This window comes from Eleutherodactylus coqui, chromosome 11, assembly GCF_035609145.1.
Source record: "Eleutherodactylus coqui strain aEleCoq1 chromosome 11, aEleCoq1.hap1, whole genome shotgun sequence".
Taxonomy (NCBI): domain Eukaryota; kingdom Metazoa; phylum Chordata; class Amphibia; order Anura; family Eleutherodactylidae; genus Eleutherodactylus; species Eleutherodactylus coqui.
This window is the reverse complement of record NC_089847.1, coordinates 62607669-62634857: the sequence shown is the minus strand read 5'-3', so window position 1 is coordinate 62634857 and position 27189 is coordinate 62607669. Positions and strand designations below refer to the sequence as shown.

General features: G+C 42.4%; 1 long non-coding RNA gene across 2 annotated transcripts; it reads left to right on the top strand.

Moving 5' to 3' along the window:
- The first annotated feature begins 923 nt into the window (after positions 1 to 923).
- Positions 924 to 26225, top strand: LOC136582610 (uncharacterized). 2 transcript variants are annotated; one of them, XR_010787201.1, is made up of 5 exons: positions 924 to 1016; positions 1130 to 1173; positions 1302 to 1396; positions 25088 to 25169; positions 25463 to 26225. It is a non-coding gene; the product is annotated as an uncharacterized lncRNA (long non-coding RNA). The 2 variants fall into 2 exon arrangements; XR_010787200.1 differs by lacking the exon at positions 1130 to 1173.
- Positions 26226 to 27189: the final 964 nt, after the last annotated feature.

Genomic DNA, 27189 nt, shown 5'->3' with positions numbered 1-27189 from the left:
TCTTTAACAATAGTATTTTGTAAACATGTATACTTCTACCATATAGATCTATAGTAAAAAAATATATACAAATAAGGTATGGCTCTTGTCTTGGAGAACTGGTTGTCGCTTCTGATGTCAGGTCCCAGGCTTGATTTCTTGTCACAAGTTGCTTGATCCCCAGTGATTATTTCCACCACTTCTGCAAAACTAAAATATGTCTGGAATGCTCTAGTTATGGAAAATCACAAGTTTCATGATATGATCAGACTTAAGCTTATAAAAGGGATACATATTTGCAGCTCTAACATTTTCTCCTCCTTTTGTGAACTCTTTAATACCCAAACATATGGTCTGTCCCTACTTTTACAATAGGTTTAGCTTGTCCCTTTGCCATGGAGGTATCCCTTGATGGCAGGGAGGTCCATGCCACCTTATCTTTCCCCATTCTCCTATAATTCCCTTATGTATTTTTGGAAGTCTGGGATATGAAGTGTATCACAATCTACCCATGTTGGAATAAAAGGTTTAAAAAAGGGGGGAAAGGGGTTTTCTGTGCTTGTAAGGTTTAATTTTTATTAGAGTGGAAAGATTTAAATGCCAGAAGTAAAAAGGTCCAATAGGATTCTACAAGGTATTATAAACTTTGATTTTCATCCTTCAATATAAGCATAACGCTTACAAAGCAACCATCCTTAAATTGCTATGTGTTTCAGCGCACACAGGCGCCTTTTTCAAGCATACTAAAACAGTACACAGAAATGTATTTTATTATGCTTGAAAAAGGCGCCTGCGTGCGCTGAAATGTGTAGCAACTTCCTGATGGTTGTTTTGTAAGTTTTATGCTTATTTTGATGAAGTGGTGAGTAGAACGCAGACGCTGTGAAAGAGGTTATACTACTCCGAAACCTGTTGCACCACTGCCCCACCCTGCCTGTGCAGAGTGTATGTTCTGCTGTTATTTCCCATAGTGGTATATTTATCCAGGGCTTGGTTTCACCTTGGGGGCACTCAAGCTCTCGAGACCCCCCTTCAAAGTAAGTGTATTTTGCTTTGATTTTGATCTACTTGCTTATGAGCGCAGGATTTTTAACTCTGCATTCTGTCCTACAATTTTGAATGTTCCTGCATGGTATTTGGCTTTTCCCAGATGCTGTCCCCATTCTGTGGATGTCCTCCTAGACATAAGAAGTGGTAAGCCCAGTGGCATGCAGGAACGACAGGTGTGGCAGTTGGCCTTTCATTGGGCTGTGCTGCTTACACCAGGTGAGTCATTCCTGTTTTTTCTGCTAATATTTTTCTCATTCGTTTTTTCCTACTAGATTGTAGATTGTATGGAATCAATGAAGAAGGATGTCCTTTTAAGGAAACGCCTATTGGACTCTTTTGCACCACGAATGCTGTTCTATTTTCTAAGGTTGGTCTTACATCCTTCAGGCTGTATTTACACAGACGAGTGCAATATTGGTTCGAAAAACTCCGACCAATATTGCACTCTTTAACCTGCAATTTTTGCCTGTGAGTGTGATGCATTTTGCAAGAAAATTGTACCACATCTCAGAAGATGTCCTCTACCTACTGCCACACTAGCAATAGCATTCTGACAATAGGACATGCTACTGCTGCAGAGCTGAGGATTGGCTGGATTTGTCACATGTCCCTGGTGTCGGTGACATCATTGTTGCACCAGGAAGTAAAGACCAGCAGGGACCAAGTCCCAATGGAAGGGGAGCAGCGGAAAATGTATATAAAAAAAGTATAATTTATTTGATGATTTTCCAGAATGCTGAGGAAATTAGCAATTTTTTTCTTCCATGCATAACTCCTTTAAAATAACTGAATGCATAATTATTCACCCCTTCATGTCAGTATTTTGTAGCTTTGACATCAATAGTTTTGAATCTGTGTAGATAGATCACACATATGTAGACACTACACAGTTCTAATTAAGAAAACTGTTCATCATCTGTCAACTTGCATAGGGACTATATGTTAACAGCTAATTTCCAGTCCAACTACAAATTATAAATTGGACTGATGTCCTGATTTGGACTTAGCTGCTTGCTTTGATTGCTTTCATTTTATGGTTGGCTTTGTTGCCTTGCTGGACAATAAATCTCTCAAACCACATTTCTCTTGTAGACAGCAGCAGGCTTCTTCCAAGATTCCCCTGTATTTTATGGCCATTTAGTGCCTGCTTCAGAGAAGGATCCTTACACTATGGGACTATCACATCATTATATAACAGGGAATTTTACATTTTTAGTAATATTTTAGATATATTATCTGTGATATCATCAAAAAATATTTTTTTCTTGATTTAATTCTCTCCCATAGCATCTGCCTAGTTGTACAGTAGCTGACTTGTTATATGCATTTTCCACACATCTCATGGACCAAAAAGGGTATAGTTTATTCTGATGATGAACTTCTAGTAGTTGCAAGGAGACTTATAAGGCTATACATGCTCTTCTTGGAAATTAATTATGCAAATAGAAGATGGTACAAAGCCTTTAAGGCACCACTTATTAGAAAGTAGCATTTCTGAAAGTCAGTATCTGACCTTGTAACAGCCCTGGTAACATCCCTGGGAATATAAGCCAAAGCCAAAGTCTCTTGCAGAAGGAAAAGATAACCATGTATTGACAGTTATTTGGGGAATTTTGCCCCTTTTCAGTGTACTGTAGGTTGCTGGCTTGCATGCAAATTTTCCCAGAGGAGCGTTGCATGGCCTTATAAGTCTCTTCACAGCTCTCTCTAGCTGCTGTCTACAAGAAGAAACTATACCCCTGGAGAACCACATCATAAACAGCTCCCCTAGCTAGTAATCTACTGTACACTAATGAGCTGCCCTGGTCATGTTACAAGGCCTGTTAAACAGTCAAACATCTAGGGTGCTAGAGGCATTGTACCATCCTGTATTTGCATTCCACATATTTCAGAGATGGATACTAGAGATGAGCGAGCACCAAAATGCTCGGGTGCTCATTACTCAAGTCGAACTTCCCGCGATGCTCGAGGGTTCGTTTCGAGTAACGAACCCCATTGAAGTCAATGGGCGACTCGAGCATTTTTGTATATCGCCGATGCTCGCTAAGGTTTTCATTTGTGAAAATCTGGGAAATTCAAGAAAGTGATGGAACGACACAGAAACGGATAGGGCAGGTGAGGAGCTACATGTTGGGCTGCATCTCAAGTTCCCAGGTCCCAATATTAAGCCACAATAGCGGCAAGAGTGCCCCCCCAACAATTTTTACTTCTGAAAAACCCTCATTAGCAAGGCATACCTTAGCTAAGCACCACACTACCTCCAACAAAGCACAATCACTGCCTGCATGACACTCCGCTGCCACTTCTCCTGGGTTACATGCTGCCCAACCCCCCCGTATGACCCAGTGTCCACAGCGCACACCAAAGTGTCCCTGCGCAGCCTTCAGCTGCCCTCATGCCACACGCTGGCCTCATAGCCACACCACCCTCATGTCTATTTATAAGTGCGTCTGCCATGAGGAGGAACCGCAGGCACACACTGCAGAGGGTTGGCAGGGCCAGGCAGTGACCCTCTTTAAAAGGGGCGGGGCGATAGCCCACAATGCTGTACAGAAGCAATGAGAACTCCAATCCTGTCCCACCTCCATCAGGAGCTGCAAACGTGGGCAGAGCAATGGGGAATCCATGTGCCACACAGTATTCATTCTGTCAAGGTGTCGCATAGCTCAATCCACACTGCAAGGGGAAAGCCGTCAGCGCTCTGCCCCCTACCCAAGTCAGTCAGTATCTTTGTGCCAGACAGGTCAAATACCGCAATGGGAACTAAGTTTGCACCAACAGCATAGGTGGGTTCCAGGAAACCCAAGACATGAAAAAAAATTGATCTGAGCGGTCAAACATGGCAGACTTGCACCGCGCCCACGGCATAGGCCTCGGCCCACAGATTCAGCAATCCTAGGCTGGAAGCGGACTTTCACTGCACCCAGGACATAGGCCTCTGCACAAACCCTCAGCAATCGTGGGCCAAGAGCAGACTCCAATGCTAGCGTAGCTGTGCACGTCTCATTAGCGCTGTATTGCGCCTGTAGTTTGTCCCAATGCAGTGCCCCGGATAGTAGAGCTAACGTCAGATTAAATACAGCTGGGCTTCAGCCCACACTGCATGCCCCAGTCAGACTGGGGTTCTTTTTAAGTAGACACAGGCAGGTACAACTCCGTGTTGACCGACAGCATGGGTGGGTCCCAGGAAGCCACTGGCGTTACATGAATAAATCCCATTGCATTGCCCAGCACGGCTGAGGTAACGTCAGATTAAATGCAGGTGGGCTTCGGCCCACACTGCATGCCCCAGTCTGACCGGGGTTTTTAATACATAGACACTGGCAGGTACAAATCCGTAATGTGAAGTCCCTGTGGACCCCCAGCATGGGTGGCTCCCTGGAACCCATCGGCGGTACATAAATGTATCCCATTGCAGTGCCCTGCTCAGCAGAGCTAACGTCAGATACAATACAGGTGGGCTTCGGCCCACAGTGCATGCCTCAGTCAGACTGGTAATATGTACCTTAACAGTAACCGCGTTGGTGGGAATGTGGTCGCAACTGCGGACTTAGTAGCGCGGTTTTATTTAGTTGGTTTTCGGAATGTGGCCAGGATTAAGTGGGCCGTGGCGGGGGGATGGTGGGGGGGCTCTCTTGTTGTGTCGTTAAAGGTGAAATTCTTGGACTGCCACCAGACGGACCAATGCAAAGGTATTTGTCAAGAATGTTTTCATTGTTGGAGGAGGAGGGGGATGTTTTTGAGGCACTACGTGTCCTCTCCACGTGTCCGTGGTTATATGCACCTTAACAGTAACCGCGTTAATGGGAAATGGCCTCGCCGCCATCATGTCTTTGGGAAGCCTCCATTTCCACACCCCAGTGACATAGCATTAGCAGCTGTATAGGCAGAGCCCAGAATTAGTAACATTTCAGCGGTAGCATTAGGGACAGGCCCCAGTAACATATCACTAGCAGCAGTATAGGGGGAGCACAGTATTAGTTCCATTTCAGTAGTAGTAGCAGTCTGCACAGGCCCCAGTAACATATTACTAGCAGCAGTATAGGGGGAGCACAGTATTAGTTCCATTTCAGTAATAGTAGCAGTCAAGACAGGTCCCAGTAACATATCACTAGCAGCAGTATAGGGGGAGCACAGTATTAGTTCCATTTCAGTAGTAGTAGCAGTCTGGACAGGCCCCAGTAACATATCACTAGCAGCAGTATAGGGGGAGTACAGTATTAGTTCCATTTCAGTAGTAGTTGCAGTCTAGACAGGCCCCAGTAACATATCACTAGCAGCAGTATAGGGGGAGCATGTCCTCTAGGCCTACCCCTACTCCTCAGCATGGTGTATTACAAGTAGAGCAGAAACACAACGCTGTAATTAAATGTGCCGCTTATTGGCCTGTGGTTGGAGGCTGACTTCGCTTACGGAGCGCACAGCAGAGCCAGGAAACAATTATACGCAAGCCTGTAGTGAGATCTAAGTGCGTATGACTGAGCTACTGGAATTCACAGCGCAGAACCAGTCAAGTGGCCAAAGGCCAGTGGTAGGCCTTAAGTATTTTGCTTCAATTGTTTAAAATGGTGAGGTGAAAAACCAGACAGACACCGTATGCAGCGTGTATATGTATACTGTTTCCCTCTGGCGGGATGACGGCGATCATGTAACGGACACAGCAGAGCTAGGAAACAATTATGCGCAAGCCTGCTGTAACGCTTAGCTGGGTAATAATGAGTGACTACTAGTACCCCCAGCAAACACGCAGTAAACTGAAGACGGTCACAGGCAGCCCAAATATTGTATTTTTTCCAATTTTTGGGAAAAAGCACACTGCCTATATAGCCTGTATATGGATTTCCCTGTTGGAGGATGACTGTGGTTATTGAAAGCACAGTCCAGCCAGAAAAAATTATGCGCAAGGCTGCAGTAACACCTAGCTGGGTAATAAGTGAGCGACTACTACCCCCAGCAGACACGCAGTAAACTGAACACTTTTTTTGAAAAAGCCCACTGCCTATATAGCCAGTATACCTCTTTCCCTATACCACTGTCCCTGCCTCACCAGTACTGCCCCTATACTCAGTAAAATGACTGCCGACTGAGGACGCTATGGTCTGCACGCCCAATATACAAAAAAAAAAAAAAGTGCAACACTGCTAAAACCAGCCTCAACAGTACTGCACACGGTCAGATGTGGCCCTAAGAAGGACCGTTGGGGTTCTTGAAGACGAAGATGACAGCCTAACACTCTCCCTATAGCAGCTACAGCAAGACAGCACTTTCCCTAATGTCTCTCAGCGTGCATCTGTGGCGAGCCGCGGCCGGCCCCAGTTTAGATACTCGGGTGGCACCTGATCTCCCCAGCCACTCACTGCAGGGGGGTGGGATAGGGCTGGAACTTCACAGGAGGAAGTTGTAATGCCTTCCCTGTGTTACTACTGGCCAGAAAACTTTTCTGGGAAGAAAATGAAAGTGACTCGAACACCGCGTGGTGCTCGTCTCGAGTAACGAGCATCTCGAGTACCCTAATACTCGAACGAGCATCAAGCTCGGACGAGTACGCTCGCTCATCTCTAATGGATACTTGTAGCTCCCTTATTGTTGTTAGAAGTGTCTCTTAAAAGCACAAATATGTTAATGGAAGGTGCTGGAGAATCATTTAAATGACAACTCCCTATTATACAGTACTGTGCAAAAGTTTTAGGTAAGTGTGGGAAAATGCTGCAAAGAAAGAATTTATTTTAAAAATAGAAGGTGTCTGATTGACTCCAAATTTTGGACAATGACTGCAAACATACAGCCAATGTCTTTAACAACTATCTTCAGTGTAAAGAAGAGCAGGGGGTCGTGGAAATAATGATATGGCTCCCACACAACCCTGATCTCAATGTAATTTAGGGCTCCTGCACACTTTTTTCTTGCGTGTTTTCTTCACACGATATCGCTGCATTTTTTTCATGCGATTGTCAATGGGATTTTCTAATGTTAAAAACGCATCGCAAGTTGGAGCTTTGGAATTTTTATGCAATGCGTTTTTAACATTAGAAAGTCCCATTGACAATCACGTAAAAAAAAAGCCAGCGATATCGCGTGAAAAAAAAGTGCAAGAAAAACGCAAGTGTGCAGGAGCCCTAAATTACATTGAGATCAGGACGGTGTGGGAGCCATATCATCATTTCCAGGACCCCGTGTTCTTCTTTATACTGATGTTAAAAATGCATCGCACAAAAATTGCAAAGCTCCAGCTTGCGATGCGTTTTTAACATTAGACAGTCCGATCGCGTGAAAAAAACGTAGTGATGTCGCGTGAAAAAAATGCACAAGAAAAACGCAAGTCTGCAGAAGCCCTTAGTCTATCTGGGAGACAGACAGATTTGAGCAAGCCTACATCCACAGAAGATCTGTGGTTAGTTCTCAATGCTGTTTGAAAAAAAACACTTTGCCGAGATTTTTTTTTAATGTGCACAAGTGTGCCAAGAAGAATGGATGCTGTTTTGAAGGCAAAGTGTGGTCACATATGAATGTGATTTAGATTTCTCTTTTGTGCATTCACTTTGCATTTTGTTAATTGATACAAGGGAGGGTGAGCAGCCTCCTCTTTACAGATGCAACGGCTTGCAGATGCTCTGACATGCGGTCAATGGTTGCAGCATTAGGACTAGCCCCATTCAGAAGGTTGAGTGAAGAGAGTGCACAGAGTGGCCGAGTGTCAGGTCATTAGCGCACTTGCCAGCACTAGAGAAAACAGCTCAGTATGATTACCCCACCACCAGTCCAGTGACATGGCCAGTGTGGGGAGGGGTGTGAAGGGGTGCTCAGGGAACCATCTTTTATTAGAGACTGCCAGGACAAGGTTCTTCTCCTCTGTAATGCAGGTTGTGACGTGGCTAGCACATCAATACCCAGAAGAAAGCCCATTGGTAGGGCTGGATTGAAAGGGAGGGAGGTTCCACCTTTCCCCTGTGGAATGCGCCAGAAAGCTCTAGAAAGTGCTGGGCTTGGAGACTAAGTCCCATCCCATGTGATGACATGGCAGCCATCTTAGTCTGTTTGTTTGTGAGTGGACAGAGAGCATGCAACAGCAGTGATTGATGAGAGCAGCAACTGAGGTCTATAAGGGTTCATGGCAGTCACCTTTGCTAATGGCGAGGGCCAGCAGAGTGCACAGCAGGACCAGCCCCTGTATTTCAACATAGTGTGAAACTGCAAGGAACAGTGAGCATAGCTACATAAGCACTGTGTGATGGTGCTGCACTAAGCTGTGAAAGACAGTGAGCGCAGAGACTACCCTGCAAGTGTCAGAGAAAGATGGCACCATGGAGAAACTGTTTACACGGAAAATACTGAGGACTGATGGAGGTGCTGTATATGGACTACTTGAGAGGACAGAGGTCTACTGGGAGTGGGAACTATGGGATACAGTGAAGGATGAGGACACTGAAGTTCAAGAGCATCGCCAACTTGAAACAAAAACGATCAGTGAACATCATGTGAGAGATCTGATAATTAGTAAGCAAGCCTGCTAACAGCTTAGGAGGGATAATGGCATTGTCACATTGTGCTCCTGGGACTTGTACTACTATGAGTTTACAAGAGCACACTGCTGCAGGTGTGGTTGATTTGGCTGGCTGATGGTGTGAAGTTCTCCAGCCAGCCAATCACCATCAGTCTGCTGCATATAAATACCAACCTCTATTACTAGAGGGTGCTCGTCTTTTGTCATTTATTGCAGTCCCCCTCAGGACACTCGTGCATGGTGTCATGCACGGTTTGTTTTGGTTTGATATCTCCATGGTCACCTCCTAATTGCAGGATTCACTAAATCATAGGACATGGTTTGAAGACCACTCACCATCCTGGTAACTCTTCTCTGAACTTGCTCCAGTTTGTCTATGTATTTTTAAAATTGGGGTGTTATTGGGGTGGGAACTGGATACAGTATTCCAGATGAGGTCTGACCAAGGATGAGTAGAGGGGGCTAATTACCTCATGTGATCTAGACTCTATGCTTCTCTTAATACATTCTAGAATCGTGTTTGCTTTTTTTGCTGCTGCATCACGCTGTAGATCATATTCAGTTTGTGATCTATTGAAATACCCAAATCTTTTTCACATGTGCTGCTTAGCTTCATTCTGCATGTTTTTTTTTTCATTTTTCTTGCCCAGATGTAGGACCTTGCATTTCTCTGGATCAACAACACAGGAGGATAGACAGGCTGGACTAGATGGACATTGTCTTCATTCGGCCTTACAAACTATGTTACTATGTTGGTAAATACCATTCTATTAGTCGTCGACCACTGTTCAGGCTTTTCTAGATCTTTTTGAATCCTCTCTCTTCTATAGTGTTAGCTATCCCACTTAGCTTTGTATTGTCTGCAAATTTGATTAGTTTCCCCTCAATTCCCTCCTTCAGATCATTTATTAAAATGTTGAACAACGCTGGGCCCAAGACAGAGCCTTGTGGTACCCCACTTGGCACATTTTTCAAATTAGATGTGCAGCCCTTTATTACCACTCCTTGAGTACTTTTACTCAACCAGTTATGAATCCACCTAACATTTGCCTTATCAATCCCGTATTTGGTCATTTTTTCAACAAGGTTGGTATGAGATACTTTGTCATATGCTTTACTAATTTCAAGATATACTGTGTCTCCAACATTTCTGTAATCAACTCAGTCAGTGATTTTGTCATAGATTTGTCTGGCATGACTTGTTTGTTAGAAACCCGTGATGGCTCTGGTTAATTACTCCATTGTCATCCAAGTAATTCATACATCCTGTTTAATAATTTGTTCAAAGGTCTTTCCTGGTATATAAAGACTCTAGCCTCCAGTATGTTGATGTCTTTTGTAAATTGGGGTGCCCAGAACTAGACTCAGTCTTCCGGGTGAGGTCTGACTAAGGAAGAGTAGAGGGGGATAATTACCTCAAGTGATCTAGACTCTATGCTTTTCTTAATACATCCCAGAATTGTGTTTGCCTTTTTTGCTGCTGCTTCACATTGTTGACTCATGTTCAGTCGGTGATCTATTAGTATACCCAAGTTTTTTTCACATGTGCTGGTACTTAGCTCAATTCTTCCCATCCTGTATGTGTTCCTTTCATATTTTTTGTCGAGATGTAGGACTTTGCATTTCTCACTGTTCAATACTATTCTGTAAGTTGCTCCCCATTATTCTAGCTTGTCTGTATCTTTTTGAATCCTCTCTCTTATTTAGTGTTAGCGATCCCTCCTAGCTTTGCAAATTTGATCAGTTTCTAATCAATTCCCTCATCTAAATCATTTATAAAAGGTTGAACAATACTGAGGACTGAGCCTTGTGGTACTCCACTTAAAATATTCTTCCAGTTGGATGTGCCACCATTTATGACCACACTTTAAGTACAATCACTCAGCCAGTTGTGAATCCACCTAGCAGTTGCCTTGTCAATCCCATATATGGTTGTTTTTTTTTAAGCAACCATATATGGGATTGACAAGGCAACTACTAGGACTTGTTATTTTGTATAGCGTCAACTTATTCCGCAGTGCTTTCAGGTAATTTATTTTTCATTTATTACCCCCCATAAGCTGGGTACTCATTCTACCTACCTTGGAAGGATGGAAGGCTGAGTCAACCTTGAGCCGGCTACCTGAAACACGCGGGGATTGAACTCGCAACCTTCAGGTCATGAGAGAGAGCTTAGGACTGCATTTTGCTGCCTTAACACCACAGGAGTGCAATATTTACTGCATTTCCCTGATCAACACAGTCTATGATTCTGTCATGGATGGAAATTAATTAGTTTGGTATGACTGGTTACTTACAAACTCTTGCTGGCTCTGGTTAATGACTCAATTCTCATTCAAGTACTTGCATATATGCTGTTTAATAGTTTGTTAAAAGACCTTTCCCTGTATAGAAATCAGGCTCACAGGCTCACATCTTCTTCCCTTTTTTTGAAGATAGGGACAACATTTACCTTTCTCCAATCTTCTGGGACTTCTCCTGTTCAACAATTACCTCTGATGCTTCTTTCAGTATCCTAAGATGTAATTCATCAGGATCTGGAAACTTAAATTCATTAAAGTTAGCTAAGTGTTCTCTCACCACCTCTCTGCTCATAGCTAACCTGCATTCTTTTATTTCCCCAATAGCACAGGGAAGATCAGCTGATGTTGCATTTACTTTCTGAAAATAAACAAATACAGAATAGGAATTTAAGCTTTCTCAAAATCATTTTTGACCAATTCAGCATTTTCTTTCTGTAATCATCCTATAGCATCTTTGACTTGTCTTTTGCTTTTCGTCTCTCTTGAAAGTCTCAATTCAATATCAGCTTTAGCTATTTTGACTCTTGCCCTACAGTTTCTGCAGACTTCTTTAGATATGCCTCCCTCTTTTAATTTAATACAGTAAACATATTTTTCTTCTCTCTTTTTAGCATGTGTGTAAGTGTTTATCCATCCTGGTATCTTTAAATGTTTCCCATTCTTCCTTCTTTTAGGGATCGTTAAAGACTGTGCTTTGAGAATCTCATTTTGCAATATTCCCCAACCTTCTTGGACATTTCCTTCCTTAAGAACATCCAGCCATTGGATTCTTCCTACACTCTTTCTGAGTTCATTAAAATCTGCTTTTCTGAAATCCAACCTTGAAGTTTGAGTCTTCTCAGGTTTTCCTACCATTGTTATTCAAAATTGAATGATGGCACAATCACTGCCCCCTAAGGTCCCAGTCACCTGTACTTCCTCAACCATTTCTTCCTTGTCAGTAAGAATTAGGTCCAGGATAGCAGATCCCCTTGTTTTCTCTTCTACCTTTTGGAAGATAAATTTGTCACCAAGAGCAGATAACAATTTGTTGGACCCATTAGTTTTGCCTGAGAGAGATTCCCAATAAATGTATGGATAGTTCGCTTGTCCATGTGGCTTATAGTACATAAATGCCTACAATAGTGTCCTTTCTGTTGTTCTCTCCTTGTATTCTTACCCAAACAGTTTCTACCAAACTACCATTCTCTAAAGCTTGAATCTCTGTGGAGATGTATGCTTTCCTAACATACAATGTAATACCACCTCCCCTTTTATTAAGTCTATTTCTTATAAATGAATTGTATCCTTAAAGCCTTGTATTACAATCTTTTGTATCATCCCACCAAGTTTCCGTGATGCCTATGACATCATATTTGTCTTCCTGTGCTAGGTATTCCAATTCTCCTTGTTTTTTCCCCCATGGTCTGTGAATTTGTGTAGAAACATTTTAGTTTGTGATCAGTGTCTCTTGCTCCTCCTCTTTCCTTCAGAATTTTTGGTCTTTGTTCTTTCTTTCGACTTCTTATAGCAAGGTTTTTAATTGTATGGATTAGCTGTATATTTTTACCTGGCCTTTCACGTCTCTTTCCAATATAGTTTAAAGCTCTCCTGATGAGTGTAGCAAGGTGCCAGAAAATATATGCTTTCCTATGTTTGTTGAGTGCAACCCGTTCCTAACAAGGAGTCCATCATATAGGTAATTGGCTCCATAGTCTAGAAATCCAAATCTTTGCTGATGGCACCATTGACATAGACCATTTTTTTACCTCTAGAATCCTGTTACATCTCCTTATTCCATGGGCATCACTGGAATAATGGATGAGAAGACTACCTGTGCTCCTGTCTGGGTCCACTGAGATTTCTTATAGCCATGACTCATTTCTGTACACTCTCCCTATCCTGCTATCACAACCCCCTAATGAACGTTTCAGTACCTCCCTATAGTCACAATGTGGACCACTAAGTAATAAGACCTCTCTATGGTCACAACCAGTAAAAGGACCCCTCTGTGGCCCTTCTAAGTAATAGTGCCCTGTCTGTGGTCACATTAAATGGTGTGTCTATTGGAGCCCCACCATATAATAGTACATCCACTGTGGCCCCACATATGCAATAGGACCTGTCTATGGACCAAATTAGTAATACGACCCTTGCTGTGCCCTTAATTAGCTATATTTAGTAACAGAACCCCCACCATGACCTCAATTAACAATAGGATCCTTATTTAGGTATAGGACCCCCACTGTGGCCGCAATTAGTAATAGGACCACTGTGGTGGCTTCCAAATTACTAAAAGGACACCCCCCCCCCCCCCCCCCCTTTGTTGCCCTAGTTAATGATAGCACCCCTCTGGCCTTTGTGGCCCTTATTAGTAAAATGACCTCACCCTTTGTTATCCCAATAAACAGGATCACATCTGTGGCTCCTATTATTAATAGTAGAGCCCTCTGTTTTATAATTATCATGTTTAACCTCTGTGTGGCCAATAGCGCTTACATCTTCCTTCACACACATACACAGCCAGGACCTCCATCTTCAGCCTGACAGCTTGCAGTGCATGCTATCCCGCAGAGGATTACATCAGTCCTTACCTTAGCTGCAGCATTTACTGTGCTCTGTGTGCTGCAGCAGGGGAAGGAATGATGTAATACTGTGTAAGATAGTATGCACCGCAAGCTGTTAGCCTGAAGATGGAAGTCCTGGCTGTGAAGGAGCACTTACAGGTATATTCTAAGGAAGTCCTGGCTGCCAATAGCACTTACATCTGTAAGTGCTACTGGCAGCTGGATTTTTAGCAGTGGGGCCCTGCCATTAGGTATACATACATATATATGCATGCATGATTATTTATTTACTACTGATTACTATATGTAGCACCAACATATTCTTTAGCACTGTATAGTGATTGTCACATTCACATCAGTCCCTATTCCCCAATGAGGCTATTTGCAGGGGCGTAACTATAGAGGATGCAATGTGATTGACTGAACGCTCAGCCAATCAGACGCAGCGCTTTCAGTAGGTGAGGATTTTAAATCCCCGCCTGCTTAAACAACTTCATTACAGTGCCCGGATGCAAGCGGCTAGATGCGCCTGAGCACTGGCAGTGGTGGAGAGGTGAATATATATATTTTTTTATTTTTTACACAAGCTAGGAATGATTTTCAGGGAAGGGGTTATATCACTGCAGGGGTGCTGGCATCCTATTGCTTTCAATGGGTGCGCTGACAGCAGCAGCAGCCCCATTGAAAGCAACGGCAGAACATCACAATCCTCTGCCCCAGCTGTGACAGCTGTGGTAGGGGATTCTTTACTCTTCGTGGGGATGATCCATGCTCGTCTGGATGAGCCCTTAAGAGGAGGTAAAGTTCAATATATTTTGTAGGTTTTCTAGATGTCTTTCAAGAGTGGAAGGATATTACAGGATATAAATTTTAGGTGACCAGCGAGTTGTTGATCCTGGTTTACAGACAGGTAGGAACTATTAGAGGTTGATCCAGGGATTAGTCTGACTGCCATTAGGGAGTCGGGAAGAAATTTTTCCCCCAAAAGGGCTAATTGGCTTCTGCCTCTTGGGGTTTTTTGCCTTCTTCTGGATCAGCAACATAGAAGGATAGACAGGCTGGACTAGATGGACATTGTCTTCATTCGGCCTTACATTCTATGTTACTATGTTATGTTAAACCTTCAGTTTTATGATAGCTTGCTATAATAACTGAACATTTAGTAAATTATTTTAGATCTTTGAAATAACAGACATGTACAGAGATGACATCCTGGACAAACCCCTGTAATATAGCCTATAGCCCCAGTAATGCCTACATTTTTTCCAGTTATTATTTTCAGCAGGCTTATTAGTGTACATATTTTCTTTAATTTCCTGCACCACAATCTCAGATGTTGCAGTTCATTAACATAAGTAATCAGAACACATTAGCCACTTCAATGCAAAGCATGAATTAAGGATTGTATTACCAATAATAATTAGAGCTATATTTGGGAAAGATATTGCTGAACTGTGAAAACTAGAAGAAGTAATTGAAATAATAGAAAAGTATAAAGGCTACCCCAGGGGCTAAAAAGGTAAGGATTGCCTGATACTGCTTAACATTGTGGTTCTTTGGCATAGAAACCCAAACAGATAGTGATAGAAATTCCTGAAACAAATATGGCGGAGACTAAACAAACTTTGCCTACAGAGTTGACTGTTAAACCTAAACCACCAAAAGGCTTCAGGTTTAAAACATCTTACTGAGGCCGGCCAAGTGGCCACCTGGATGCTCTCCAGAAAACAACAGAAATGGCACAGTCAGAATGTTTCTACAGATTATTGGAGGAATAAAAGCTGCAAGCCAAAAAAGACAGAAACACTAACCGTACCATACCTGAGACACAGATATCCAAGAAGGCTCTCACAGGTAACGCTCATGAATCAAACCATGCAAAAGTTCCTGTGGAAGTAGACACATTCGGAGATCCATGTATACTCAGGAGGGGACCTTTGGAAGCTCAAGACAGTCCATAAAATGATGATCCTTCTCTCATCCTGATCATGCCCTTAGTTGCTTAAAAAGCGCCCATACAAAGATCCTGCTATAATCAGGATGGGACCCCCAGTAGTTCAGGGGTCGATGTACACAGATCCTTGCAAAATTAAGATTAGACCTTTAGCAATGCAAGAGAGACCTGCTACCAACAAAACCACCATCACAACTGACTCATATCTTGAAAAGGTTCCTGAGAGACGTCCTTAAAAACTGAAACAGATAGAAATTTCTGGACTGCAGCAAGAAGAGGATGGCATTGGGAATCCTGCCTCCCTGATGGAGACCGATCCATCAGCAGAACAGGATGGAACAGACAAGGACAATGACATAAAGACACTTGAACAACCTATAAAAGATGAGGCATCTGAGATATGTCCTGCAGAGTTGAAACCATCAGAAATCTCTAAACTAAAGCAGGAAGAAATCTCCAGAGAAGATCCAGCCACCATGATGGAAGACAGTCCCTCAGGAGAACAGAAAAGGACTGTTACTACTGATATCATCACTCCACATAAAGACCTTTCGGAAGATGAAGCTCCAATGACACATCCTGTAGTACAGGAGCACATGAACATGTAACAGGGGGAGAACTTGACTTCTCCAATTCTGCATATCTTGTCTATGAAGAACTGACCCCAAGTGTTATAACTCCATCAGTTTAACAGCGACATTTGCTATTTTCACTTCCTCCCATCATCTTCTGGAGACGTTTACAGCAATAATGAAACTACACCAACACCTATAACTTCTATCATCTCTGACCAGTGGCTCTCAAATGACATACATGCCATTAAAGTAGCTATAATGCAAGAGATCTTGAAGGAGTCCTGCCATTTCATATAACACCAGCTATTTAATTAACTCCTACATATATTGCTCTGTAACATCCTGAGCAGATACACCTTCACTCTAAGGGCTCTTACGCACTTGCATTTTTTAACGCTGCAATATCGCTGCATTTTTAAAAATGGGATCGCAAGTTTGTGCTTTATGATTTTTGTGCAATGCGGTTTTAACATTAGAAAGTCTCATTGACCTAACCCTCATCCTATCCTTTATACCTTAATTGGATTGCACAGTAAAATATCAATATTTGCAGATGATACAAAACTATGTAAAGAATGTAACACGAGAGAGGGCACAAAGTGGTTACACGAGGATCTGGATTAGTTGGGGGCAGAAAAGTGGCAAATGAGGTTTGACACTGATAAATGTAAGGTTATTATGCACATGGGCAGGGAAGTACATGTCACCATTACACACTAAATGGGAAACCACTGGGAAACACTGACATGGAAAAGGACTTGGGGATTTTAGTTAACTGTAAGCTTAAAGGGGTTGTCCCACACCGAAACGTTTTTTGTTTTTTTTTTTGCATAGGCAGGGGGGTTCAGCGCAGGACAAACCCAATGTGATGAAATTTAAAAAAAAAATGTTACTTACCTGAATCCCCTGTCTGCAGCTTCTTCGTTCTTTTCCTCCAAGATGGCCGCCGGGATCTTCACCCACGATGCACCGCGGGTCTTCTCCCATGGTGCACCGTGAGCTCTGTGCGGTCCATTGCCAATTCCAGCCTCCTGATTGGCTGGAATCGGCACACGTGATGGGGCGGAGCTACGCGATGACGCGTAGAAGGGGGCGGAGCCAGAACGCCGCTCGTGCCCAGACCGGCCAGAAGGGAGAAGACCCTTCTGCGCAAGCGCGTCTAATCGGGCGATTAGACGCTGAAATTAGACGGAGCCATGGAGACGGGGACGCCAGCAACGGAGTGGGTAAGTGAATAACTTCTGTATGGCTCATATTTAATGCACGATGTATATTACAAAGTGCATTAATATGGCCATACAGAAGTGTATACCCCCACTTGCTTTCGCGGGACAACCCCTTTAACTGAATCAACCAGTGTCAGGCAGCTGCTGCGAAGGTAAATATGATTATGGGGTGAATCAAAAGAGGTCTGGGGGCATATGACGAAAACATAGTTCTTCCTCTTTATAAGTCACTGGTCAGACCACACATGGAATAATGTGTACAGTTTTAGACATCGGTACTCAGAGTTTGAGCGGGAACAAAGGTGGACAACTAAAATAATAAATGGAATGGGTGGACTGCAATTCTCAGAGAGGTTATCAAAATTGGGATTATTTAGTTTAGAAAAAAGATGTCTGAGGAGCAACCTAATAACTATGTATAAATACAGAGATCTCTCGCATGATCTATATATATCCTCTATGTCTAAAGAGAAGGTTTATACACCAACATAGAAGGGGGTTCTTTACTGTAAGAGCAGTGAGACTGGAACTTTCTGCCTGAGGATGTGCTGATGGCAAATTCTATAAAAGAGTACAAGAGGGGCCTGGATGCATTCTTGAATAATACAATTCATATTATAATCATTAATAATTTCAGAAGGGTTGTTGATCCAGGGATTTTTGCAATTGCCAGGTTTGAATCCAAGAAGAATTTTTTCCCCTTAAATGGGGAAAATTGGCTTCTACCTCATGTTCTTTTTTCCTTCCTCTGGACCAACATTGGGGGGTTATAGGCTGAAATGGATGGACATATGTTATTTTTTCAGCCTTAAATACTATGTTACTATGCTAACCTCTTAAGGACCAGGATGTTTCAGTCCTAAAGGAAGAAATCCCCTGCCACTTCTGTCACAGCTGTGACAGAGGAGCACAATGCCATCCCATTGCTTTCAATGGAGCCGGCACTGCTGCTCCCCCATTAAAAGCAATGGGATGAAGGCAACCCCTGCAGCGATAATTTTCGGGGGGATGGGGGTGAAGGGGCGGGCTTGAAATATAAGCCCTTCCCTGAAAATCAGTTTACAAAGGCAGTATAGGTCCAAGTATAAACTTGAGAAAGACTTAACTGTATGGACCGTAAAGCTAATAATATTAAAAAGTAACTTATTAGAAATAACTAAAATAAGGAAAAGAGAAAAACAAAACAAACAATTAATAAATCGTATAAGACGATAATGAGAGCATTTGCCACACATAGATGGAGACCAATCGGGTTAGAGTCGACCGGTACCGCTCAGCCCGCAAAGTCAAAGTAAAGCACTAAGACTCGACCTGTGTAGGTTATTGGTCAACAAACGTGACTAAAATAGTCAGTCCTGTTAGTTGTGTGTGATGTATAAAATAGAATTGACACGCAGTTAGGCGTTAACCAGCGTTACCCTACGCGTTTCACCCACTTGGTGGGTTCCTCAGGGGTATCAATACGCTATACCAGTAGTGTACTGGGTTGTGGCTAGCACAATTGTTTTGACGAGAATTCAGGGGTGTCTGGAAGAATAGAGCCAGACAACTCAGACTCGAAAATACAACTGTCTGGAAGTGGCTCTAAGACCAGAGCCAGTTAATTGTATGATCGTCTTCACAGACAAACTGTGTCCAAGACATAAGCAAAAAGGAGTAATCTGATCGTGATAGTTATCAGATTACTCTCAGGATATGGTCTAGTCTAAAACAGATAAATTAGCCCGGGATAATAAGCCTGGGGCTAATATAGCCGTTACGAGGTAAGATAACTACCTGGGACACTATGGTGCTGTGCGGGTTATTATAGGTAGATTCTAGCTGCAGTACACTTCTAGATAAAGCAAAACTCTGCATCTAAAGATTTAGGCACAGATATAGCCATAAAGGGTTAAATGGTTTTAAAGATACCCAGATGCTGTGCAGGTTGTACTAGGTAGTTTCTATCTGCAGTAGTCTTTTGAATAAACTAAACCCTACATCTAAAGTCCCAGGAAAAATTGAAATCAAAATAAATAAATGAAAAAAACCGGCAGCATGTCAGTCCTGGTGGTGGGCTGAAAATCATCCCTAGCTGTAGAGAAAAACAAAACATTAACTCACCTAGAAGAGCTGTCCGTCTCTTCTCCATGTCACCAGCAGTCTTCTTCTGTATTCTGGTGGCCGGGGGAAAAAAATCCCTCCCTTCAGGAAGCCCTGTCAACAGCTGTGACAGATGTGGCAGGAGATTACTGCCATAACTAATCAAATTAAGATGCTTGACAATGACCTAATTGGCAGCCGAAAGGTCGCTGCCCTTTTTGTGATGGGAGAATAAAGAATATTTCAATCTCTTCTGCCCCTACTAATGCTGCCACATTTTTCATTTGATTACCTTGGGTGGATCATGGTTCTGATCCATGTTGCTGCTGCATCTCTGCCCTGTAAGGTTCTTCCACAATAGTGGTGATTTATATGTGCTGCTAATAGAACTTTGCTATATAAGTAGCTTTGACAGCTGTGGTAGAAGTCAACAATGTACTCCCTATGTTTTGAATGGGGCTGGCGCTTGACAACAAGCTGTAGCTCCTTAATGTGACAGCATCCAGGGGTTTCACATCCGAGGAATCCCGTGCTGCAGCTGTCACAGCTGCATCAAGTAATAGCGATTCGCCCCCATTGCTTTCAATGGGGAGGCAGGAGCACCGACCCCATTGCAAGCAATGAGATAGCATCAAGTTCTTGCAGCGGATTCTTTCATCCCTGCTGCAGTCCCCTCATCACTGAACATCGTAACAGCGCTGTCACAGTGTTCAGTGAAGAGGGGACTCCCCGCGGGGATAAATGGAACCCTTGGGGTGTCTCCTCTTCCCCGAGAGGACAGAGGAGTTAAAAGCGGGACAGAAGCACCTTTTAAATGCCCTGTCATAAGCAGTGGAGAATCTGTTCCCTGCGCAGGAGTTTCTGTTAACTCCTGCTCCCATAAGAGTCAATGGAAACTCCTGCAAAACACATACCTATGTCCTATCTTTTTTAGGTGCGCGCTGTTTTGCACTTCAAATTCCACGCATATAAATGCTTCTATAGGAACCCATTGGTTTTTTTAGAAGCCTGCATTATGCGCGCGCAAAACACACACTCGTCTGAATGAGGCCTAATAAGGTAAGGAAGAGTAAGGTATTACCAGGCTCACCTACTGGGGTTGTGCACAAAGAGGCACAGCACTCATAAGTGCTAAACTGTTTCAGGTTGAACTTTGCTGCCAGGATTATCTCATCTGGCAGTCAATGCGTCGGCCTGGGCAGATAATATGTTGGAAAGGAAAATGTGCTCTCGCCTGGCACATGTTCCAGAAATAATAAAATATTCAATGGAATAATTAAAATGGACATATTTCTTTAAAAGTAATTTGCAAAACGCCATTAACATGTAGCCTGTGACACACCTTCATAGACTGCCTGTCAAAATGCTGTATAATGTAACTCAGTGGTATTACATTATACTGTTTGAGCGATCAAAATAATGCAAGTTGAAGTCCTCTATGGTCTTGTATATTTGGCATTGCCATGTCCATAATAGTCCGATCAATGTAACACATTATTTATCCTGCTCAGTGAATGTCATCAGAATTTATTTTTTTAAAATGCCAGAATTGCACATTTTTGGTCATACTGTTTCCAAGAAAAAGTTTAATAAAAAGCTATCAAAAAGTCAAAATTGTAACAATAGAAATTACAAGACGTCTTGCAAAAAATGAGTTCTCACACAACCATAACAAAGGAAAAACAAAAAAGTTATACCTGTTAAAAGATGGTGCCGGAAAATATATATATTTTTTTCAAGGATATCTTATTAAGTAGTATGGCAAAAGTAAAACTACTGTATTTTACGGCGTATTAGATGACCGACAACGTAAGTTAAAATATAGAGTTTGGGATATACAGTGGTGCCTTGACACACGAGTTTAATCTGTTCCGAGATGGAGCTCGTAAGGCAAAAAACTTGTATGTCAAAGCACTTTTCCCCATTGAAATGCATTGAAACTCCGTTAATGCGTTCCAATGTATTTCAATGGGGAAACTAACTACTTGTCATCTTATATGCTAACTACTTGTAGGGAAAAAAAGTTAATACTCACCTCCTGCGGAGTTCTGCGATGATCTGCGGCACTGCTGCAGGCTGTCGCTCTTCCTCCACTCCGACAGAGCATTGCTTTCTGGAGACGGGGCTGGAATGCCCCACCTCCAGAAAGCTAATGCTCTGATTGGCTAACTCAGCGCGTCATCAGCCAACGAAAGCCAGCTTTGTGTTAACCAATCCCAGCCATTCAATGATGTCATAACGCTATGTCAATTGAAAAATGTCTTGCAGCTTAGACCCCAAGCATCAATTAGACCACTATTTACCAAATATAACAATGTTTAGTGGTAGCGCGTTTCAGGGGACTGACACAATGCCTCCTTTCTCAAGCCAGATACAGAAAAGCATACATTGCCTAATATTTATAGGTACACTCACCCTCAAAGACAGGATTGTCCTGAGACTCGCAATGCAGATGAACACCATAACAAACTGAACTGCAAATAGGATTTGCGTGTAGACATCCAACATGACTGACAAATGCCAGAACACTTGCTTAGGGTATTAACAGGCATAAGCAGATGGAATAGCTAAAGTATGTACGAGATATTGGTTCGTATTTTGGCCAAGATACTGAAGCCCACATCAAGGGTCATCATTGTCTTGTGAGTCTCTACTCTAACAAGACAACTTAACCCCAGGGAGTCCTGCCTGCAAGCGGGGTGACTGTCCCAATAAAGACGGCCTCACGCTCCAACTTAGGGGTCTGGCTTGCCCTAGATGGTAAGAGAAAGGACACAGTTCAGACACATCAACAGACAAGGAACATTCACCCTGAACAGGTAACTGTACCTTTAAGGGTAAAAAGTGATCAGAGTGGGAGGGGTGGCACATTCTGCAGAGGGACATCGGTACGTGCAGCCTGAGGAGAATCTAACGCTCCTTTATGTATATACATATTTTATTCCTTGGTTTCTCTAAAGTAACCATGAATTCCTAAAACTTTCTGTGCAAACAACACGTAAACACCTGTATCAAATTACCTTGAGCAAAGGCGGGTATATCAGCTAGTTATTATTATATAAGGGGGCACTAAGGAGCATTATTACAATATAATAGCGGCACTGAGGGGTATTATTAATATTTAATAATGGCATTAAGGACTATTGTCACTATATAAGTGGGCACTTTGGAGCATGTGCTCTCTGGATGCACTCTTTGGTGATGTATCTTATGCGTCAGAGATGTCGCGCATGCATGCATGTTGTAGTTTGTGCCGCATTTGTACAGCACTGTGGCATCTAAGTGGGATTGTTATATGCGATATGGATATCTTTTAAACCATTCTCCTGGTAAGTCCATGCTGTCATTTACCCAATTCGGGATCACATATGGGATATGCGTGCATGTATGTGGGGCATTGATTGGCTATGATATAATCATGTGATGGACCTTTTTATTGGCTCAGACTGATAAGTGGACTATTTAAACAAGCACTTAACCAGCTTTAGTTTACATTAGACCATCTTGGGTGTTAATACCAGTTGTTGTGGAAGCTATGATTCAGTACCTTTGGATCCTCTGAATGAACCATGCATCAGTGGGCAAACGAGTTGGCAGCCGATTATCACTAGGAGCTGAGGATGCTGATGCTGCACTATAGGGTGCTTTAGTAGACATTGTAGTGGTAGCCACTGTGGAGAGGGTTTGTCCTTCTTGGGACGATTACTCTGTTGTTAGGTAGTGGCATAACAGGATCAGTGCAGGGATAGGTGCATTGCTTTATAAGCTTCCCAGACTGACACAATTTGATTAATTCACGATGTCCTTTCATCACCTCTAGTAACTGTAACACCTGGCATATGTATTTGTGTACCGTACTGTGCCATGTTGATATTGAGGATTAATATTCTCATAATTTATTGAGTCTGAATTTTTGGGACAGTGTATCCTGCCTATTTTGAATATATTTGAATCTGTTGATTTATCTTGAATTGTGGGCCTTTTAGGGTGCTTTTTTTTTATAAATATCTATTAAAGGTTAGGTTTTAATAATGGGGATATTTATCAGGCTTTTATGTAATTGTAAAAAGAAAAAAGTAGTCAGCTCACCTCCTCCAATGGGAAAATCCAGGGTTACATGCATGTACGTACGGAGCACCTGTCACAGCCGCAAGTCCTGAGCTTGCAATTGCAGACACCAAACACGAGAAAGTGTCAGCTCTACGTACAAAATATGCTTTGTTTCTCTTATAGATGGGACATCAAATAGCATAGAAGGTGCGTTTCCACCCACAAGTGGTCTTGATCACATCTGATGTGATCAAGACCACTTGTCGGTGGAAACGTGTCCTCTGTGCTATTTGATGTCCTGTCTATAAGGAAAATAAAGCATAGTTTGTACGTAGAGACGACACTTTCTCGTTTTTGATGTCTGTGATTTAATTGAAGTGATCCCTGGGTCATATTATTTTCCATGATTGATTTTAACACGTTGCAGAAAAAATGAAAAATCACATTTCACTATCACATTTCTCTCAGTTCATTAACATCAGTGCTCAGAACACATTAATCACTACAATGCAAGAAAAATTAATCAAGGATTGTATTGCCAAGAATAATTAGAGCTGTATTTGAGAAAAATCATTTAAGAAAGATATTGCTGAACTGTGAAAACTAGAAGAAATTATAAAAATAATACATACCGGTAAGTATAAAGGTTAGCTCTATAGGGATTGCCTGATACTACCTAACAGTGTGCTTCTCTGGCATAGAAACCCAAGTGAATAGGTCTCACATTTGCCCATAGTGGTTCCATTTTATTGAATTCTTCCAGTATTTATATGGAGGGTCTCATGCTTTTCCATGTTTTGCATCTTATAAAATAAAAATACAAGTAGAGGGACTTTGTGGTCTCACCTAAATCATGATATCCTTAGCTCTTCAGGGAGGAATTATTGCACATATACCCCACCTTCAGATATATAGCAAATCTAGAAACACCGTTGGCCCAGAATTAGGTCATTATGTATCCTCCTTCTTTATCACAAATGATTCCCTTTGCTGGATATTAGAGGATCCAGCAGTGGAGGTCAGTGCTTTCAACTAAACATCACATCAGGCTGGTGCTATTTCTTGTTATCATATCTCAACATCCAGGTAAGAGTACACCAAGAGCTTGTTGTCCTCTCTACGTGTAGAAGAAAAAGGCAACATTACCTTCTAAATGTTTCCACCATACTTAATAGCCTACGCTGCCCTCTCTTCTGATGGGTACCATAGAAACTTCATGTGCTGCTTCTACGACCCATATGCCCTTAGTGGAGGTATTCTTTATTTAAAGGATGCATTATTTCAAGATACTTCTACATTTACGTGTTTGTTATGGTTCTAAAAAAAGAAAGAAAAAACGGGTGGTAACGCCAAGATCTTTCATCATGGAACACCAAGTCTTCAAGTTAGGGTTTGGGACCAGCAAGAGATTCACTTGATCCTTTTGTTTCATTACTACTGTATTACTTTGCAGGCACCAGGTATGACAGTCATACAAGTGTTATGATGTATTCATAGTAAATAATGGTAAACTGCAGCCTCCATTTTTTTGAATAGTTCTGTTGATCATGCAATTTACTTACTTGGAATTTCATGGCCTTAAAATGCAATTGTGTAGGCATTCAGTTAAATACATGAGACATTAGTTTGTAAGAATTTTTCACTGAATGTAATGCCCAAATGATATACACCAGCCTAATACATGCTGATTCTCTGGAAAGAGTTGCTGCTTTCCCATGGTGACTTTGTGCAGCAGTAATGAAAAAATATAATTTGTTTCATTCATACATAGACTGGATTCCCATAAAATGGTTTCATGTGCTTCCTTTTCCATTTTCATAGTTGCAGAATTAGTACATTTGAAAGTTGACATGTCCATGAAGTTCAACGAAGTGATGGGAAAAGATCTGGATTAAGAGAAGGGGTATGAAAATAATTTAGATATTTGTTTTCCCTCTAATGATCTAAGGGAAGTTAAAAAATTTTATGTGACTGACATGAACCAATCGGATGGTCCAAGATTTCTTGTACTTTCATAAGTTTGTCCAAGAAAAACTTGTCCAGGCAGACCTTATGTCCAAGATTTTCTTCTCCTTTCATAAGTTTGTCCAAGGAAAAACTCATCCAGGTGGACAATTCGTCCAATCTCAATTAGTGCTATATCACTATGTCCAATCTTGAACTAAAGTACCCTAAGCTTTTTCTTTGTGTACACAGCTCATCTAATAGTTTAGAGCCACAGGTTGAGGAACAGACGCTGGCTGAGACCATCACATCGCCACAGTGTGCTGCAATGGAGATGGGTGGCGAATCAAGCACTGTGGAGCCAATCTATCGCCTCAACCTCTGCAGTCGTTGAAGCTCCCCCACCCTGTAAGCATAGAAGGCTGGCCTCAACAGCAAGCACGGTCGCATCAACAAGTGCTGAAATACAGATGGAGGTATTAACCCTCATGCAATGCATGACCACACTTCATGACACAGCTAAAAGCTTCGGTCAGCATGTCACCTCTGTTATGCGCCACTTGCCCAAGATCCATCAGGCTTCCACCCAGAACTTTATTCAATTTTTGATGGAGATGGCAACCCCACACAATGAGCTTAATGGGCAGATGGACAATTATCGCCAGCAGTACACACAGCAGGAGGTTGCAAGCAGCTGGTCAACCCCACCCACAGCACCATCATCTCCACACCAACCCCCCCCCCCCCCCCACACCATTATCAGCAAGAGTTAATGCAAGGCTATTTGCCATGTGGCCCCCCCATTACCACGAAACCCAGACTTCGGGGTTTACATATGAAGTCCAGCCATACTCTACTACTGGAACAACAATTGAAGGTCGCAGTGTGCGAGGCAGAGAGGCTGTCCAAACATGCCTGATGTATGCCTTCCCCAGCAGCGACACTGGTCCCCGGTACCAGAATTCATAGAATTTTAGACTTTTAAGGTACATTGCTTTTAAAAATGCTTATAAAGTTTCAATGGTTTATACCTATTCATGTGTAATGTATTTCTTTTTATTGGGTTTATTTGAATTATTCACATTGTATATCTGCACTACTCGTACAGTACTTACAAATACTCAGAATCCACCGTGGTTATAATGTTTTGTACAACTGATTATTACTACATCCATGTTCTACTGGCCATGGATGAATGATATATATAATTTTTTTTTTCAAAAACGTTCTTCATGGAGGAATTTGTTCTACAAAACTTTATAACCCTTGCATGCAGCTGCAGTAGTAAAAAAAACCTGGACATGTGGCTTGTCATTAAAACATGTATGAAGATTTTTTTATTTTAAACCAAGTATATGGTTTAGGGCGGACACCCACTGGCATTTTATTCTCTCTTGCGCTGCAAGAGCAAGTGAAAACACTCGCCTCGCAGCGCAAGAAAAACGCTGGAACATCGATAGTGTTTTCAATGGGGCCAGCGGCAGCAGCGCTAGCCCCATTGAAAACATAGGGAGAATACCGTGAACTTCTGCCACAGCTGTCACAGCTGTGGCAGAAGTGTAGTATGCTATCCCATTGCTTTCAATGGGGTTGGCGGTGCTGCCGTCCCTATTGAAAGCAGTGGTTTGTGGCAACCTCCGCAGTATGATTTTTGGGGAAGGGCTTGAAATATAAGCCCTTCCCTGAAAATCATCATTAGCTGGATAAAAAAAAAAAAATTTACTCACCGCTCAGACGCGTCCTCCGGCTGGCCCTGCTGTCCAGCACTTTCCGCAGTGGGGATTTAAAAATTCCTGGCTCCTGAAAGGGCTGTGCTGATTGGCTGAGCACTCAGCAAATTAAAGCCAGCGCTTAGCTATTCATGAATGCTATTCACGTGCCACCAGAGGGTAAACCTAGTACCTCCATCTCTTAATTCTGGGCTCTTCCTCCGGTGTCTCATCCCCATCAAAAAAATGTGGAATATACAAGCCAGGCCA